Genomic DNA, 14294 nt, shown 5'->3' on the forward strand with positions numbered 1-14294 from the left:
CTTTTCACGCTCAGCCATTAATACAGTAAGTGAGCAACACAATGAAAAAATATATAGAAGACTTGAACAATACTATTAACCGACTTGACCTAATTGATATTTATAGAACGTGCCCACTCCCAGTTGTGTCCGACTGTTTGAGACCCCATGGAGGGTAGTGTCCATGGAATTTTTCAGGGAAGAATACTGGAGCAGGTTGCCATTTCTTACTCCAGGGGACTTTCCAGACCCAGAGATTGATCCCATGTCTCTTGCCTCTCTTGCGTTGGCAGGCAGATTCTTTACCACTGCGCCACCTGGGAAACCCATTTATTGAGCAACAGAAACTAAATACATATTCTTCTGAAGTGAATATGGAAGTTCAACCAAATATGCCAGTTAAAAACCTTACTAAGTTCAAAAGGACTGAAATCACACAAAATATATTTCCTGACCAAAAAATAATTAAAATAAAGATTAACTATGGAAAGTGACCTGGAAAATCACAAACTGCTTGTAAATTGAACAAAACTTCAAATTAATGCAAGGATCAAAGGAGAAATAGAAAATACAATATATCAAAATTATGAGGTGATGCCAAAGATTCACAGAGGGATATTTATAGCATTAAATGTTTGTATTAAAAAAAGGGAAAAGGCCAATTATCATTCAAAGATCAATAATCTTCTTTAAGAAACTAGAATACAACAAAATTTAACCCAAATCCAGCAAAAAAAAAAAAAAAAGAATAACAAACATCTTGGCAGAAATCAATTAAATAGAAACCAGAAAATCAGTAGTACCAAAAAATTCAGTTGAAACCAGTGGCTGATACTGTGAATAGATTAATATGATAATAAACCTATAGCCTGATTGATTTAAAAAGAAAGAGAGAAAGAAGAGTGACACTAATTACCAACTTCAGTAATACCATAGGAGACAGCAGTAAAGAGCTCTCAGATATTAAATGCACAATGAAGGAAGATTTTAAAAAAAAGGTTATTCAAAATTTCTTGCATGGTTGGTCGTATTGGACTCTTTGTGACCCTGTGGACTCTAGCCCACCAGGCTCCTCTCTCCATGGGATTTTCCAGGCAAAAATACTGGAATGGGTTGCCATTTCCTCTTCCAGGGGATCTCCTGATCCAGGAATCGAACCTGAGTCTCTTATGTCTCCTGAACTGGCAGGTGGTTCTTTACCACTGAGCCATCTGGGAAGACCCAAAATTTGTTGAATGTAAATCTAAAAGTGCGTTCTCACTACACAAACACACACACACACACACACACACACACACTTTAACAAGAAAAGAAACAAACAAAGGGACACAAAGAAATTTTAGGATGGGTTGGGTATGTCTATTATCTTGATTCTGGTGATGATATTATCATTGTGTGCATATGCCCAAACTCATCAAATTGTACACAGTAAATATATACCATTTGTTGTATATCAATTATGCTTCAATAAACTATTTAAGAAAGGAGAGCAGAAAAATGTTATCCAAAAAATTGATACTTGGATAAAATGAGAACATTTCTTGAAAAATACTGACTAACCAAGGTCACTCAAACATAAATAAGGATGAATAACTTTATTAAGGAAGTTAATGTGCACGCATTGCATCCGTCATGTCTGACTCTTTGCGTTTCTATGGACTATAGGCCTCCAGGCTCCTCTGTGCATGGGATTCTCAGGCAAGAATAGTGGAGTGGGTTGCCAGGCCCTCCTTCAGGAGATCTACCTGTCCCAGGGATTGAGCCTGCGTCTCTTACCTCTCTTGCATTGGCAGGCAGGTTCTTTACCGCTAGTGCAACCTGGGAAGCCCCAAAGAAGATAATTCTTCTGCTTCATTTTATGAGGCCATTGTTACCCTGATACCAAACCAAACCAAAAAAGACAACACAAGAAAAGAAAACCACAGACCAATATTTTTATGAATATAGACACAAAGATTCTTAGTAAAATACTGCTGCTGCTGCTGCTGCTGCTAAGTCTCTTCAGTCATGTCCGACACTGTGCGACCCCATAGATAGCAGCCCACTAGGCTCCTCTGTCCCTGGGATTCTCCAGGCAAGAAAATTAGAGTGGGTTGCCATTTCCTTCTCCAATGCATGAAAGTGAAAAGTGAAAGTGAATTTGCTCAGTCATGTCGGACTCCTAGTGGCCTCATGGACTTCAGCCTACCAGGCTCCTCCATCCATGGGATTTTCCAGGCAAGAGTACTGGAGTGGGGTGCCATTGCCTTCTCCGAGTAAAATACTAGTAAACCAAATTATATACCATGAGGAAGTAGGATTTATCCCAGGAATGCAACTTTGATTTAATATTAAGACTCAAATAAGTTAATCAGTCATCATCATCAGTTCAGTCGCTCAGTCGTGTCCAACTCTTTGCGACCCCATGAACCGCAGCACTCCAGGCCTCCCTATCCATCACCTAGTCCCGGAGTCCACACAAACCCAAGGCCGATGTGTCGATGATGCCATCCAACCATCTCATCCTCTGTTGTCCCCCTCTCCTCCTGCCCTCAATCTTTCCCAGCATCAGGGTCTTTTCCAACAAGTCAACTCTCTGCATCAGGTGGCTCAAGTATTGGAGTTTCAGCTTCAGCATCAGTCCCTCCAATGAACACCCAGGAATGATCTCCTTTAGGATGGACTGGTTGGATCTCCTTGCAGTCCCAGGGACTCTCAAGAGTCTTCTCCAACATCACAGTTCAAAAGCATCAATTCTTCGACACTCAGCTTTCTTTACAGTCCAGCTCTCACATCCATACATTAATACACCACATCAACAGAATAAAGGACAAAACCACATTATCATCTCAGTACCTACATAAATAGCATTGGACCAAATTCAGGGTCCCTTCAAGACAAACAGACTCAAACTAGAAGTAAAAGGCAACAGTTTCAACCTGATATAAAACATCTCTGAAAAACTCACAGCTATCATCGTACTTAATGATGAAAGGCAGAAGTACTGACTTCCCCTGAAAATTAGGAACAATAGAAGGATATCATCTCTTACCACTTCTATTCCACATTGTTCTGGAGCTTCTGGACAGGGTAATTAAGCAAGGGAAAGAAATAAAATGAAGTTACATTGGAAAAGATGTAAAACTTTTCAATTTGCAGATGACATAATCTTGTGTATAGAAAATCCTAAAGAATCACCCTCTCCCCACAGAAACTATTAGACCCAATACAGGGGCTCAACAGGTTTACAGAATACAAGGTCATATACAAAGAGCAGATATATTTCTATACACAGTCAAGACTTGTACAATAAAAACTACAAAACATTGCTGGGTGAAATTAAAGACAGTGTAGATAAGTGGAAAGGCATCTCACATTTATGGATTGGAAGACTTACTATTGTGTTAAGATGGCAGTACTCCCCTAATAGAACCCCATCAAAATTCAAACTGTTCTTTCCCCCCAGAAATCAACAAACTGATCCTAGAATTGTAAGAATTGAAAGGGTCCTGGGATAGCCAAAACAGGGTGAAGAAAGAACAAGTACTTACACTTCCCAACTACAAAACCCACTTCAAAGCCAAAATAATCAAGACATTATATGGTGTTATAGCCACGCGTTCCAGGAAACAAACTCACTCAGAAGGACAATACAGATAGTGGAGTGCAGTTTATTACACCGGCGCGCCCAAGGCAGAGTCTCCTCTTGGCGGAGGACCCAGACCAGTTTTTGCAAAAACCTTGTATACCCTAAAGTGTATGTGCCCAAACCCACTTCCCCAAATTCCCTGAAATTAGTCTGAACAAAGGAAAAGAAAGATATAATCAAACTTAACCCATGATTCATATGCCTTAAGCCTAGGTAGTTAACAGTGGACAATTATCAGTAGGCCTGTGGTCATACCCCAATAAGCATAATAGAATTTATGATTCTCTTCAGTTACACAGATAATTAGGGTATTCTTTTAGGTGATGGGGAGTCTAGGTATGAGCCCTGGGGCTCTTCCACCCAGGGGCTCTGGTTTTCCAGTTGGTATGTCGTTTCCATAGATACTGGGCATATAGCTCAAAGTCCACAGTCCAGCCCAAGATGGAGTCCTGCTTTCAAGTCGGAGCCGGTTCTGTCTGTTTCCTCCTTCAATGGTAGTGACATAAGGACTGTATATAGACAGATACCAGAATAGAATGGAGATGCAAGAAACAAAACCATATCTCTGTGGTCAATTGATTATTGTGAGGGGTGCAGAGGCCATTCAATGGCAAAGAATAATGTTTCAAGAAATGGTCTTGGGATAACTGGATGTTCACAACCAAAAGAATCAGTTTAGACTTATACCTCACACTGTATATAACTAACTAAAAATTGATCAAAAACCTAAATATAAGAGCTAAAACTATAAAGCACTCAGAGGAAAACAGATGTAAATGTTACTGTTGGATTAGGCAATGATTTCCTAGATATGCTACAAAAGCACAAGCACCAAAAGAAACAAAAACAGGCAATTTGGAATCATCAAAATGAAAACTTTTATCCTTCAAAGGACACTATCAAGAAAGTGAAACATCCTGGGCACCTACTGGATACTGGCAAGGAGCCTTGAATCCCAGGCGGACCAGAAGAACACCCAAACAACCCTATATGGTGTGGGGAAGAGTGAAACGAGGGGGAAGGACATGTGCAGGCTAGGTGTGATCAGTGCTCCTGAGGTGCAGCTAGGGGAGGACAAGTTCCCACACCTGGAGAGTCACTCTTACTTCGAGGGGATCTGTGGGGATGGGGAAGGACCTTTGGGGTTATGGAGGAATGCACCTGGTATTTCTGCCCCCACTCCCCCCATTCAAACTCCAGGAACCTGCTGAGGCCTGGGGCTTACTCCTCTGTACTCTGAAACTGGAGGCACTCTGGGGCCCCCTCCAGGCCACACTCAGCATAGGCCACACCCCTGCCTAAGCCACCCTTCCTGAGCCCCACCATTCCTAAGCCCTGCCCTTACAGCAAAGGTTTCTTCTACCTTTTTAAAAATTTCCCTATTTTGCTAGTGTAGCTGTGTCTTACCTTCCAGTGATTGTTTCGTTTATATGTTTAATTTTTCTAATTTATCTGTTAGTTTTCTTACTCATTTTATTTTTTATTATTTGTCATTGTCTTCCACATTTCTTTTCTTTTCCTTTATTTCCTGGTTTGCCATACAGCTTGCAGGATCTTGATTCATGAGCTTGAGCTCCTGTGGTGGGAGGACCAAGTCCAAACTGCTGGATTAACAGAGACACTCAGACCTCACGGAATACTATTTGGAGTGAGGTCTCCTGGAGGGCCACATCTAAACACCTGGTCCTGGCCCTGCTTAACTGCCTGCAAACTCCAGTGCTAAAATTCTCAGGCCAATCAAGCAGTGAGTGAAGAACACAGTTCCGCCTAACAAAAACAATGATATGACAAAAAATATGTTACAGACAAAAGAGCAAGGTAAAAAACCTAAAAGACCACATAAATGAAGAGGAAATAGGGAAACTACCTGGAAAACAATTTAGAGTAAGGATATTAAAGATGATCCAAAATCTTGAAAATACAATGGAGGCATGGATTTAAAAAAATACAAGAAATGTTTGACAAAGATTTAGAAGAAATAAGGCACAAACAAAGTTGAAAACACAATACCTGAAATGAAAAATACACTAGAAGAAATCAATATGAGACTCACTGAGCAGGAGAACAAATAAGTGAGTTGGAAGACAGAATGGTGGAAATAACTGCTGAAGAGCAGAATAAAGAAAAAAGAATGAAAAAACGTAATATCTATTTCTGTCATGACTGTCTTTCTGAGACACATTCTCCACTAAGGGTAACCTGGGACTACCTATCACCACAGTTTGTGGGTGCATAAGAAAGACTGCACTGGAAGGAAAAAAATGTAGCCTTCAAGCCCCTTTCTCATCCTGCAGAGACCCTGCGGTTCCAGGACTCTACCTCAATGGCAGGAAAAACGCAACCTGCATTGCACATGCCCAACTCAGTGAGCATGCGCAGTGTGTGCGTGCACATCCGTTGCTGCGCATGCGCCTTGGTGCCCATACGCCGTCCTGAGCGATCTGTGAGGAGCGTTGGGCCTGAGACGGGTCTGTATTCAGTCCCGGTTCTTTCTCACTACTTAAGACTCACCAGGTAGGTTCACAGGTCTGTCCTGTCTGGAGTTTAAGTGTGTGTGCCTGTGAGGGGGAGCCAGCAAGTTTCCCGCGGATCGGGCAGTGTGATCTAGGGCCGTTGAGGAGGAAGGCCCTCAAGATAGTCGTCTTTCTCCTCACAAGTGTCGCGACTCCATAGTTCTTGCCTTGATGGCCGTAGAGGAAGGGCAGTGGGCAGAGGAGGGCAGGCGGTAGGATGATGGTGGGGGGAGACTTGGGGGTGCTATTTGAGATATTTGGTTCATTGGGGCCCTGGAACTGACGACAGAGCACAGAATCTGGGGCCGGCAGTGGGACCTGGGCAGGGGGCGGGGTGGGCGATTAAGGAAAGGCCTAGAAACCGGACCGCAGTGGGGTTGTGACTGTATTGCGGGTTTTGTGGTAAGGTGCCAAGAGAGAAGTGGACCGGTTGCTCTGTATGCAGCCTCACCTCAGCCCCAGACACTGAGAAAATCGCCATAGTCAGGCTGTAAAGTCTGAGCCTTTCTTCGTGTTCCAACTGAATTCCAAGGGAGTTGGGGAAAATAGGTCTGGTGAATAGGAGTGTGACATGAGCAGTAGTCCTGAGCTTTTGAATTCCTAGCAGTATTTCACTAAAGATCTTCATGATGGAGAAGTCTGTTGTGAAATCAAACGTCCTCACAAAAATTCAGCCTTCTTGTGTACCTTAAGGTGATGTCTCTGCCAGCTTCCCAAAGACACAAATGGCTTTGCAAGCGACTGTATTTGGTGTAATTGAAATGCATGTACACTCATACTTAACCAGAGTTTTCGTTTGAAAGTATTTTCACATTAAAAAAAAAAAACAAGTCAACATAAGGTCATAAAAGTGATCAAATATAGCTGTACTCTTAAATACATTTTCTAAATCACAATATTCTGCTTTCAGGGAGAAATATGAGTGGGCAAGTGGCATCAACATTGGGACCTACAAAGCAAGATTGCTCCCAGGTGGATGAACCTGTGGTTGTGAGTAACCTTACCATTTGATGTTTTCTATTAGCACAAGTTTATTTTTGAGAAAATCATGTTAAGTAGTACACATGTGGTGATAAAGGTCTTCCATGCTGATAAAGGGTGACACTTTGTCTTAGGAAGGAACATTGATCCAGATATATTATAGTCCAGTGTTGCCTGGATGATTATACTGTTAAATTCCCTGGAAATGTGCCCAGTGACTCCCTCCTCCTGCTTATTAACAACAGGCTGCATACTTCCATCCCAACATAGATTTAAGTAACTTCCAAAGTCTTCCTGGGTAACTCTTATGGGAGCTGACTTCTCTGTGGGAAGAGTAACTTTATTAAAAGTAAGTACATAGAATTGTGTTGGGAAAATGTTGTTAGGTTTACTTATGCTCAGATATATCTATGTATTATGTATATTTATGCTATTAGATGTATTAACAACAAAAGTTTTTCTTTGCATGCACTCTCTCCTAGGACCAGCAGCCCAGTGTTGAGCAACGTCAACAAGAGAAACCGCCAGCTGAGATTCAGGATATCACACCTAGACAGGAGGAAGTACATGGAGAGGATCCAGTGAATCGTGATGAAGAAGAGGAGAAGGATCCCTTTGAAGGTAAAGTGTATCTGTGCCTCATGCCTTAAGACATAACCAGTAAGAAGAGGAAAGGAAACATTAGAAAAGGACTTCAGACAGTTCCTAAAAAACTGAGGAGAGTATAGTTTGCAGGTCAGTGTGGTCCCTCAAATTTTCCCTTGTTTTCAAGACAAAGAGAAGGGGGCAACTAAGTTGTCTGAGGAGAACCCTGGAAAAGGAAAATGGTAATAACATTCGGGAAATTCTGCTTTCCTTTTTCTCCAGCAAAACATTCCTGGAATAATGCTCCTGAGGTTCTTATTCATCACATTTTTAGCATACTAACCTAAGGCTTTTAATTCATAACACCGAGGGAATGAATATCATCATTCCCTTGTTTATATTGTATGCTTTACAGCTGAATTGATGCATTTTTTTAAAGATTCTGGCCTGGAAGCTGATCTCCAGCAATTGGCTCTGGCAAAGACTGGGGGTGAAGGTGGAGATGCTCCTGATGTCGGGGAGGAGTTTGCATCAAATACAGAGCCTGGTGAAATGCCAGAAGCAGGTATGTCATCCATTCAGAAAGTAACTTATGTGGTTTCTGTTTTTCAGAATATTATATCTTTACTAATATAGAGGGAACATTACTATTATTTTAATAACAGAGTTCACATATTCTTTGAAAGGTAGTTCGGACCCCAGATGCCTGAATGCCTGACTTACAGACTTTCAAATAAAGAAACAGACAGGATCAAAGCCATATCGAATTGAAAATAGGGAACCGTTTTCTTCTCTTGAGTAAAAGTACTTTAAGCAACAGCTAATTATTTTCGGGTTCTTTTATAATTTCTGCTTGTAGCAAATATGGAATGCATTTGTAATAAATATCAGTTTATATGAAATATGCTTAGGCATCCAAGTAGGTTCTAGTACCAGCTTAGCATAATGTGTGTGATTCTGTGAAATCCCTTAACTGCTAAACTCAACTTTACTCATTTAAGTTGTGAATTCAGAACAGATACACGCAGATGCTGATTTTTCAATGCTAATTTTTGCATTCTCTAATTCTCTTTGATGGAATGCATACAAGAATACTCTGTTTTGTATGATGTATTTATCATAAAATGTCATTTTGAGTCAAATTATAACAGGGGAATTGAGATTTCATTTTCTGACGGGGGACACATGTACACCTGTGGCTGATTCATGTCAATGTATGGCAAAACCCACCAGAATATTGTAATTAGTCTCCAATTAAAATCAATTAATTAATTTTTTATAAAAGAAAATGAGCCAACATTCTGCTTGATGTATGTTAAATTCTCTCAAATTCTGAATCCTCTAGCTCTTTAAAAAATAGTTGCATTTTAAATCCTTTCCCCAGGGAAGCATGAAACGACTGAATAATAAAATGGCCAAAGATAGTCTAGTTTCCTGTTTCTGTGGCTGATCAAGTTGAGAGAGTGCATTTAGTCAGTGATATTCAAGGCAGGTGTGAGTAAGATACATATGCTAAGCACACTACCTGCCCCCACGTTTGGTCTTTTTTTTGAGGGGCGCGGGAGGTTGCTTATTTTAATTGGAGGATGATTACTTTACAATACTATGAAGGTTTTGCCATATACCCCACTCTCACTCTTAAAGAACTAATAAAAATCTGAGCCTCATGATATAATCCTCTCTAACCGTATCAAGTATGTTATTTTTCCTCTTTGATACATGAGTTTAAAAAGTCTTGAAGGCCAAAAATTGTAACTAGTTTTTCCTGCGTAATCAACTTAGTATCTTTCACATACCTGTTTTCCAACTTACTGACAATAAATTGCATGATTCTGATTTTAAAGGAGGAACTTCATAGTTAGGGAAGAATTTACTGTGTATTAGCCTTCCAAATATTTTGACTTTACATTTTTTTCCATTCCATTTGAACAATTAGATGAAAATACAACTTGCAGACGACTTTCAAGTATCTACAGAACATGGTTAAAATGTTCTCATAGAAAAATCTTAGCCCTAAATATGTGTGGTATTTAAAAAGAAAAATACTTAAATTACAAGGTACATAAATATAAAATCCTACATCTAACATAAAAGGTAAGAAAAAGAGCAACAGAATAAACCTAAGGGAAAAAGAAAAAGATATTTATTAAAAGACAGGTATGAATTGTTAGGAAGAGGAACATAAACTCAACTAATAAAGACAATGTGCTAGTTTACATAATTTTAATATATATATATACACACACACATTTTTTAATATTCTTTTCCGTTGTGATTTATCACAGGAGACTGGACATTAGTTCCCTGTGCTGTATAGTAGGACCTTGTTGTTTATCCATTCTGAATGTAATAGTTTGTATCTGCCAACCCCAAACTGCCAGTCCATTCCTCTAGTTTACATCATTGTGAAGCAAATGGACAAAGCCCATGTACACATAATTAGAAATATGAACAAGACACTAACAGTTAGTATATTACAGAATTAAAACAGTATAATCTGGAACTCAAATATTTTCAGAATATTGATGAAATGGCTAGTAGGGTAGAAAAACAAATATTATTTAACATACCCCACAGTAACTAAATAACTAAACATCACAAATACCGTGGATGAACTTTTGAAATTGGTCAGAGTTTTCTCTCAAAAGCCATTATCATTTAGAAACAAAAAAATCTGCTTTTCCAGATTTTCTTTCTCTCTTCCTACTTGCTTTTCTCTGTCACTCATAGTCCCTCTTGCTCTCCCTTTTCTTCTCTCCTTTTTTTTCTTTCTTTCCTTTTTTTTTTTTTTGGTGTTGCTGTGAGAAACAGTCCTATTTCTGCTTCACATTTTGATGTCACCATGTCGCCAGTGATAGTAATGACTTAAAATTAGTGTCACATATAATTTATTATACCAATTGGAATGCTTCCCAGGGTGAAAAAAAAACATTTAGAATTACATGAGGGCCCCAGGTAAAAAAGGGGACAAATGTTTAACCGACTTAAAACAACCATATCAGGGATAAAGTAGAACAAATGAAAATTTCTACAGTTTTCCACAGTAGAGAAGAAACAAATGTAATACTGGCCTTTTTATTTACTTCACTTAAGCAGTAACAGAGATAACAACTGTTTAGCTATCCTATATTCGGGAATATTATTTCAAACCAATGCATTTAAATGATACTTTGTTGGGATTTTTTGTTTCAGTTTTTGTGTATTTTGTTCTCCTTAGGGTGCTTTTTGTTGTTAGATATTTTACTGAATGTGTAAAATTCAGTGATTCACACACACACACACACACACACACACTCACAGACAACTGGAGGGCTTCTGAGATCTGGTGACTATCAAGCCAATGGAGGACATCATGGAGAAGAAAAGATGTTTATGGCTGTTCTCTCCCTGCACCCAAAAAACCTTGGAAGGCAAGTCAGAAATGTGTGAAAGATACGCTGTGCCATTTGCCATGCAATTTGACAGCAGTTCTTTTCCTGTCTCCCTACAACCTTTAACAATGGCTTTGGCATTCCATTTCTCTCTATATTAAGTTTTATATATAATATATATATATAATATATAATATATATAATATAATATCTCTATATTAAGTTTATATATAATATAAAACTGTGTATTATAAAACAGTTTTGCCTTCTACTGAAAACTACCTTCTGATAGGTTCCATTGATTTCATTTGTCTGAACTCAGTGTCCTTTTCTTGTATAACTAGCAAGAGTAGTGTGTTTTTAAAAATACTGGTAACATGCCTGAGAAGTCTATAAAATCTCTAGAGAGGATTAACTGAAGGTAAGCCAAAGGTCGCCCTTAGTGTTCCCGTTTTAGTCCATTTTATAAAACTACAACTGCAGTGAACTTTGTATACCTCTCCTGTCATCGAAATAAAGTTCTGCTAAGTAACTTTTTTAATGTTTATATTATAGGTGAAGGGCAGCCATTTGCTTGAAAGAAGATAAACCATCTATGCTGTTCTTATATTGTGTATTTGACTATTAAAGGTCGGTCAATAAAGTTTTGTTTTCTACTTGCACATTTTTTGTTAAATTTATCCCCGGGTGTTTAATGTTATTGAAAATTCATGGTTTGTGATTTTTATTGTCTAGTTGAGGCTGTCTGTAGAGATAGAATGTCTATATATAGATTTTCTGTCCAACAATTCCTCTAAATATGCATATTAATTCCACAAATTTAGATCTAGATTATTTTTGCTTTTCAAAATATACTATTATATTTGAATATCAACAGTTTCTACTGGCTTAAACCTTAAACCTGTCCTCATTTTGCACCATTGAACAAACGTGGCCAGAATAGTCTTGACTAAAGCAGGGGATAAACGGCATTTTTCCCAATAGGAAATGAAAAATCTTCTCCATTTCAACCTGTTTACGTTGCTTTTTGTAGATATACTTTATCAGAGTAAGTTCCATTCTATTCCTAGTTTGCTGTCTTGAATATAGATTAATTTTCATCAAACACTTATACTGCATCAATTGTGATGATCATAGAATTGTTTTCCCTCCATTTTTCTATTAATGTGGTGAATTGCATTGGTAACCTTATACATGTAAACCACCCTTGCATTTCTAGGGTTAAAAAAATTGGGTCATAACATATTCTTTAGGTGTAATCTACATGTTCATGCATATACTATATATATACGCACACATAAAAAATTCATAAAAGCCTTTGGTCTTCTCTTGAATAAATGGGTTTACAAAATGTGCCACCCAAATCTCATACGGTGTCCCTGATGAAATCATTGACAGAGAAACATTTTTAAAAACTTAATATATAGAGAAATGGAATGCCAAAGCCATTGTCAAAGGTTGTAGGGAGACAGGAAAAGAACTGCTGTCAAATTGCATGGCAAATGGCACAGCATATCTTTCACACATTTCTGACTTGCCTTCCAACGGTTTTTGGGTGCAGGGAGAGAACAGCCACAAACATCTTTTCTTCTCCATGACATCCTCCATTGGCTTGATAGTCACCAGATCTCAGAAGCCCTCCAGTTGTCTGTGAGTGTGTGTGTGTGTGTGTGTGTGTGTGTGTGTGTATGTATGTATGTGTGAATCACTTAGTCGTGTCCAACTCTTTGTGACCCCATGAACTGTAGCCTACCAGGCTTCTCTGTCCATGGAATTCTCCAGGCAAGAATACTGGAGTGGATTGCCATTCCCTTCTCCCGAGGATCTTCCCAGCCCAGGGATCGAAACCTGGTCTCCTGCAGATTCTTTACCGTTTGAGCTACGGGGAAGTCCTCCAGCTGTCTGATTCCTCCCTTATATCCTTATTATTAATACAATAACAACGCTTACATCTCTGAGCCCCCATCTGCATCGTCATGCACCAAAAAAATATATTTCTGCAACAAAGGACCTATTCAGACTTCACTCTGCTTAGCGAATAACGGGATTATAAACAGCAGCTGTTGTGCCCTTACAAAGGTATGAAAATCTAGGTCCAAAAGGATTGAAAATGGGAGGTTCAAATCTACCACAAGACTTAAATAAGAGTATCCCAACTTTACCAAAAAGTATGTGACAAAGCCCCTAGTCATGGAGCTCTCTGACAAGATTAGATCCTAGCTAGAAGAAAAGGGAAAGGAATGAAGGGAACTTCGTGAGACAAAATGACTTGAGTCTTATCTGCTCTGTCTCCTTATTGGCTATGACATGACATAACTGGGCTTCCCTGGTGGCTCAGACAGTAAAGAATCCACCTGCAGTGCTGGAGACCTGGGTTTGATCCCTGTGTTGGGAAGACCTCCTGGAGGAGGCCACGGCAACCCACTCCAGTATTCTTGCCTGAAGAATCCCCATGGATAGAAGTGCCTGACGGACTACAGTCCATGGGGTCACAAAGAGTCAGCACGTGACATAACTCAGAGTATCAGTACTGGCTCTGACACATACTGAGTGAAGGTGAGAAAGGTATTTACATCCTTTGGATCTGTTTCTCCAGTTCTAAAGTGGAAATTACAAGTTTACAGTAAATATTTGTTATGAAGAATAAACAAGATAACGTGAAGTAGGCATTACATTGCAAAAGGATTTGGCTTATTCTACTCCATTTTTTCATTTAAACATTTACCTTTACAATTCTCTCACAAGTGATACAGATTTTGAATTTCAAGTAGGATATAAGGTTAACTTTTAAAATGAACTGGACTTCAGAAACATATTTTGTCTAAGTAAATATATTGATTCAATAGCAGATTCAATAGCTGGTATCAGACATGGCATCCATTCTAAGGTTGGTTTGTTAACGAGGACAGACAAGGCTACCCTAAGTCATAGCATGTAATGAAAACCATGCTCCTTGCTGTGTGTGATGACAAAATAAGCCAGTATTCTGGTCACGCAACATCACACAACTCAACACCAGACTCTGTCACGTAGTCAGGCAGCCAGTCCCTAAGTCGCAGCGCAGGAGCTACAGGGCCTCAGGGCACCACTGCAGTTGTTAGGCTTGTCACCTTCTACGGGCTTGGCCAGTAAGGAGACAATGAACCCGAATGGATTCAGATTCTACCTTACAGACAGTGCAGAAGCAATATGACCCTGGTGTCAGTTGCCTTGTCCCTAGTCCTGCGGTTTGACACT

General features: G+C 39.3%; 2 long non-coding RNA genes across 2 annotated transcripts in view; both read left to right on the forward strand.

The window, feature by feature from the left end:
* The window catches only part of LOC139181649 (uncharacterized), a 168331-nt gene that overhangs the window by 110722 nt on the left and 43315 nt on the right, over positions 1-14294 (forward strand). The gene's annotated exons all lie outside the window — the stretch shown is intronic.
* LOC139181381 (uncharacterized) lies at positions 7010-8514 on the forward strand. Its single transcript, XR_011565357.1, has 3 exons — positions 7010-7110; positions 7584-7722; positions 8126-8514. It is a non-coding gene; the product is annotated as an uncharacterized lncRNA (long non-coding RNA).

Source organism: Bos indicus, chromosome X (assembly GCF_029378745.1).
Source record: "Bos indicus isolate NIAB-ARS_2022 breed Sahiwal x Tharparkar chromosome X, NIAB-ARS_B.indTharparkar_mat_pri_1.0, whole genome shotgun sequence".
Classification (NCBI taxonomy): Eukaryota; Metazoa; Chordata; class Mammalia; order Artiodactyla; family Bovidae; genus Bos; species Bos indicus.